This window comes from Salvelinus alpinus, chromosome 12 (genome assembly GCF_045679555.1).
Source record: "Salvelinus alpinus chromosome 12, SLU_Salpinus.1, whole genome shotgun sequence".
Classification (NCBI taxonomy): Eukaryota; Metazoa; Chordata; class Actinopteri; order Salmoniformes; family Salmonidae; genus Salvelinus; species Salvelinus alpinus.
The window spans coordinates 15566167-15572166 of NC_092097.1; the positions used below are offsets into that span (position 1 = coordinate 15566167).

General features: G+C 43.1%; 1 protein-coding gene across 5 annotated transcripts in view; it reads right to left on the reverse strand.

The window, feature by feature from the left end:
- LOC139535595 (extracellular sulfatase Sulf-2-like) overlaps window positions 1-5415 on the reverse strand; it is a 59447-nt gene extending 54032 nt beyond the window's left edge. For 2 of the 5 annotated variants that reach the window (XM_071335169.1, XM_071335166.1), the window contains exon 1: window positions 4761-5411. The gene's annotated coding sequence lies outside the window, so the exon portion shown is untranslated. Of the gene's footprint in view, window positions 1-3604; window positions 3703-4760 lie in introns of all 5 variants that reach the window. The other 3 variants (XM_071335167.1, XM_071335168.1, XM_071335170.1) reach the window with 3 other exon arrangements.
- Window positions 5416-6000: the final 585 nt, after the last annotated feature.

Below are 6000 nucleotides of genomic sequence, written 5' to 3' on the forward strand. Positions count from 1 at the left end.
CAGTGTTGGTGATCGCGTGCCCACAGGAACCGCTTCTTCTTGTTTTTAGCGGATAGGAGTGGAACATTTACATTTACATTTTACATTTAAGTCATTTAGCTGACGCTCTTATCCAGAGCGACTTACAATTTGGAAAGTTCATACATATTCATCCTGGTCCCCCCGTGGGGAATGAACCCACAACCCTGGCGTTGCAAGCGCCATGCTCTACCAACTGAGCCACACGGGAACCCGCTGTGGTTGTCTGCTGCAATAGCCCATCCGTGACAAGGCTTGACGAGTTGTGTGTTCTGAGATGTCGTTTTGCACACCACTTTTGTACTGCGCGGTTATTTGTCTGTGTGTGTCCCGCCTGTTAGCTTGCACAACTCTTGCCATTCTCTTTTGACCTTTCTCATTAAGGAGCAGTTTTCACCATTCTCTGTTAACCCTAGTCACTGTCGTGCGCGAAAAGCCCAGGAGGATGGCTGTTTCTGAGATACTGGATCCAGCGTGCCTGGCACTGACGATTATATCAGGCTCAAAGTCACTAAGGTCACTCATTTTGCCAATTCTAACATTCAATCGAACAGTAACTGAATGCCTCGATGCCTGTCTGCCTGCTTTATACAGCAAGCCACAGCCACGTGACTCACTGTCTGTAGGAGCGATCCATTTTCTTGAACTGGGTGGTGTACCTAATAAACTGTCCGGTGAGTGTATATAAACACACATCTTTTCTTTATCTCTTCCTCTCTTACACATTCTCATGCTTCTCTCTTTGGACATCTGTTCATTAGAAAAGTGGCACTTCAAAACCTTAATCAAAGAGGCCATCCTCCTGAGGTCTACAGTATTTAACATTTTGTAACCAATTATGTCCACTGTTACTTGAAATGATTAACACAGCCATTCACAAACCTTAATTTGGAAGTGATTTAAATACAGCACTAATTTAGCTTTTTATATTTATCACCCTCTGTCTTTGATAAACACAGATATTAATCTAATTTTAAAAATTATGTCATCCCGTCACGAAACTTACTTACCCAAATTGGTAAATCTGGACCAAAGCGGGCTCCTTAAAAAATAAATACCCTCAGATAACCTCCGTCGTCTATTACATATCTTACATGCTTCATCAGAAACCAAAGCACCTTGGCCAGTTCTATCTCTCGATGCAGAACAATCCTTTGATAGACTAGAATGATCATAACTTTGGTCAGTTTTGGAACATATGGGACTTGGCTTAATAAAAACACTTTATGGCAATTCCTCAGCCATAGTAATAACAGTCAGTACTTGCTCTGTTCCGTTCAGAATAACTAGAAGTAGCAGGCAAGGTGATCCCATCTCACCTCTCCTATTTTTATGGTCTATGGAGCCCCTGAACAAGGCAATTCGACAATCGGAAAAAATTACACCAATATCTCTCAATTCTACAGATCACGTAATTTCATTATACGCCGACGATATCTTGATAATTTATCTCAATCGCTTCCAGAAGCTTTGAAGATCATAGACAAATTCAGCTTCATCTCAAATGATCAAATAAATTATATCTGACCTCAGTAGATGGACTAATATCACAGTTGCTTCAACCGACAGAATATCTATTGTCAAAATAAATATATAACCACGGCTGAATTTCTGTAGTTCAGTGGTTCCCTTGTCTCCCCCTTCTGGCTACTGGGATAAAATTCATAGCGTGGTTTCAAAATATACATGGCGAGGTAAGCGATCCAAGATAGAATGAACAAACTTGGATGTACGATGACTATCCGTCCCAAACTTTAAATTGTATTTCCAGGCACTAGCATTTCATCCCATCCTAAATTGATTTAGACATGATTCTTCCACCCCCTGGCTGAGAATAGAGATAAATAGGGTGTCTCCTATTGCCCTGGAAGAGGTGGTCTTTACTGATATATCCATTTTAAACAATGTAAACTACGTTTTGTCCTATTATAGCTCACACAATATCTATTTGGTGCAAAATTGAAAAACAATGTAACTGGGAATCAGAATGGCATGCCCATACTCCAATATTTCACAATAATCCCTTGTGATCTGGAGGGCGGCCTTTTTCATCCCCCTAAATGTGGAATCCTTACCCATGCCGATATCATGGACAGTAAGGGTTTGAAAATATTCCACGATTTGAAAGACATACACATTACCAGACAAATCCTTTTTTCTATATTTACAATTTAGCTATACTGGCCAATGGATTCCCTTGGGAAACCCAACTACTGAACCATCCATTGATGCGATTTATAAATAAATTATCTGGGCTCACGAAAGGGCTGATCTCTATAATATATAAACAACTTCTGGAAAGCTCATATTCTGAGCTAATCATAAAAAATGATGGTCTAGGGTAAAGGTAACCCTTTAAGTAGAACAGAATATGGGAAAAAATGACCTTGGCATCCCATAATTTGTACCATCAACTTATACATTTGAAGGTTGTTCCCTGACTATTTAACACCAAGGAAATGTTTTACGATGAAATTGGCCCATACTCCCAAATGTTCACTGTGTCCCAAAAATCAGGTAGGCACATTCCTTCATATGATGTGGGAGTGCCCTGCAGTTAAACGCTTCTGGGGAAATGTTTACGAAATTCATTTTGAAGTGCATGAATGTAAATATTCAATGCTTTGCATCGATTAACAATGGTAGCTCCTTGAATTTCTCAATCAATATGAAACGATTACTGCTGGCAGCCAGCACTGCCGCAAAAAAATATGTTGGCTCTTGGACGGCAATCACCTCACTCTCTCTCTCTCAATTCGCCAGTGGATACAATTACTATTAGAAATGATAACATTAGAATTATCAAAAGTGAGAATGATTGGTGCTCGTCAAAGAACAATTGACCTGTAACCACCCAAAACCAAAAAATTACAAAACAAACCAATAAAGAGGCCATCTCAGCCAATATCATTAAAGAGAAGAGCTGCAGGATGAGATTTAAACAGTGATCTACAGATACCTTCTCATCACAAGTACAGCTCACAGCAGCACATAACGCTGAACAGGAAACTCAGAGGGGAACAGGAGCACTAGTTACAGGTCTCACTTATTACATTACCCAACATATTTTCTTAGATGATCATTAGTATCAGGGTGTAGACAGTCACAATCCTCCACCATCCTCCAAATCATTCTCAAATTTGAATCATGCTCTTTGCATCTCAGTCTTTGTGTATTATTTCATCACCTCACCACCTTCATCCTCTAGGTAGGCCTATGTTCGACCTAACCAGCTTAATTAAAAGTGGAGGTAAGGTGAGCAGCCACACTAAAGGCAGGAGTCAGACAGCCAGCCATGTCACCTTGAGTTTTGTCACTGTTACCGAAATCTGCCTCCTGTCACTGTACGTGTGTGGTGTGTGTGTGTGCCCCTGTTGGCTGGCTCTGTGGTTAGTGTGTCATGGCCTGCCAATATATCTTCCCCCTGGCTGGGAGACACCAGATGTGTCCTGTACTTAATTCAACAACGGTCAATTCTACAGCCTCTACATGCAGAACCTACAGAACATTCTAGATGAATACACATATGCAGAGCTTGGAACCACACTCTCTCCAAGCACACTCTCTCCTTTTACACATAGCCTACACAAGCAACCCTCTCTGTGGAGTCCATAAGTCCTTTTACGCGTTCACTCTGAGCCACAGCAGACAGCCTTCCAACAGGTCTCCAGGTCAAGACTCCTGCTGAGTGTGTGTGAGGAGAAAGAGAGACAGATCATACAAGGTACTGGGATGTCTACTGTGTGTGTGTGTGTGTGTGTGTGTGTGCGTATGTGCATGCATGTGTGTACGTAGCCTATGCGTGCATCTGTGCTTGTGCATATGTGTGGGTGAACTAGCGGAGTGCCTAGGGGTTAGCTGACAGGTAGACAAAACAGGAGCAGCCTTCTCCACTCTAGCAGAGAAAAGAGGCCAGTTGATCTGGGGGTTAGATCCAGCCTCCAGCTGCAGAGTGCACAGTAAATAATGAATGTCTTAACCACTGATTTCTGCCACCACCAACCAAAGGCCCTCCATCCCCTCATCCCTCCAGTCAGTAAACAGCAGCCAGAAAACCAGCCAGCCAGGCAGCCATCCAGTCTCAGCAATAAATATTTCAGGTCCAGGTCACAACCAGCGCCCTCTACTCTCTATCTCATCACTCAGAGAGCACTCACTACCGCCTGATCCTTTTCACCCATAAAGACACTGACAAAACATTATGTAAACATCTAACCTAGTCTAGCCTACTGCGTGGGATAGTAGAGCAGTTTTTACTGGAACAGAAACAGTATGGTTTAATTCACTTCAATCTCACAAAAGTATAAAAAGTTGACACATTTGGAGCAATTCAAACCAGTAACTTCTTTGTATTGTATTGGGATAATTGTTGTGCATGAACACTCATTAATATATCAATTCAAGATCAATTATGTCAATGCGAACCAGAGAATAGAAACAATACCGTTACCAAAACTAATACACAAAAAAAAATTCATTCAATGTACCAACTTATAATGAATAGATGGATCCAAACTGCAGATACGTCTATTCCACAACAGCCCAATGCAAAGTCAGATACTTTGTGAAGGAGTTCAGTGCCACATGCAAGTGAGTGTTCATGTCCTCCTCCACCGTTACGCAGACGAGTTGATGATGCTGGTGGTGGTGGTGGTGGTGGAGGTGAGAGTAAATCTAATGAAGGCGAGTGCAATGGAGAGCAAAGGAGAAGTGTAAAGTAGAGCAAAGCTACAGTACTGTACCTCCCAGCTGTGCTCCTCAGAAGCGATGTCCCTGGGTGGAGCGGGTGAGGTGACACACACAGGATGCACACAGAGCTCTGTCCGTCAGCTCACACACAGGCATACACCTGCTCTGACCAGTCTTCGACACACTCCTGTCCTGTGCCCTACTGTCCGCTCTGCTGGCAGTCTGAGAGTCTAACTCCCACACAGCCGCCCACTGTTATAGATGCACACCCAAGTGAAAGGAGGGAGGCGTGGTTTCAGAGGAGATTGATAAAAGAGGGAGGGAAGGAGGAGGAGAGAAGGTCCCTCTATCTACAATTCAATTTCGCCTCACTCCCCTTTTCGCCGCATCTCTGTCTCTCCCTCCCTCTCCCTCTCTATCACATATTGTCTTGCGCTCTTTCTTGCACTTTTTATCACTCACTCCAACACACTCCTGACACGCTCTAGCTTTCTCGTTTTCCTACACTCACTCTGATTTGCAATCTCTCTTTCTCCTCGTTGTCCTCCTCTCTCTCTCTCTGCCCCCCTTCTCTTTTTCTCCCACTCTTTTCTTCCTATATCGTTCTCCTCTCTTTCTAGTTCTCAGTTTCACCTTCTTTTTCTCCCTGTCTCTTTCTCTCTCTTTCTCTCGCTCCGCTCTCATTCATGTGGCTGTGGTGTGTGTGTGAGTGAATCAGGGCAGCTCTGGCCATCTGTTGGAGCCTGTGTGCTTCACCTATTCACAGGCTCATAAAGGCAGGGCCAGGGAGAGGAGAGAGAGAAAGGAAGGGGAGGGAACCAGGGATCAATCTTAATGCTGGAGGGCGGGAGAGGAGAGGGAGAGCTTGGCACCATATTTATGAGCCTGGCACTTCTATAAGGCTGGCTGGCATGGCCCCTTAAGAGGATCAGACACCAACAAGCTGCAGAGAGGAATATGCATTAATGGACAAACAAATGCACATCAGGCAAGTGCACAGATAAAGCTTTACCTGTGCAGAGCGCATTCCCCTTCGCCCTTCCAGTCTCTAAAGTGCTCTTTAGTTTTGGGTAAAAAAATTAAATGGCACTTTTTGTATACAGTTTTTGTCATTGTTGTTCTGAACCCACCGCCCGCAAGTCGTTGTTAAATTTGCGTTAAAGATGTGTAATTTAATTAGCCATTAAGATGTGGCCATCTATTGCTTTTATGTAATTCAATAATCAAAGTCATAATTACTCAACAAATCTGTGACAGTTGTGACAGTTATTTTTTTTTGAGCACCTGCCCCCG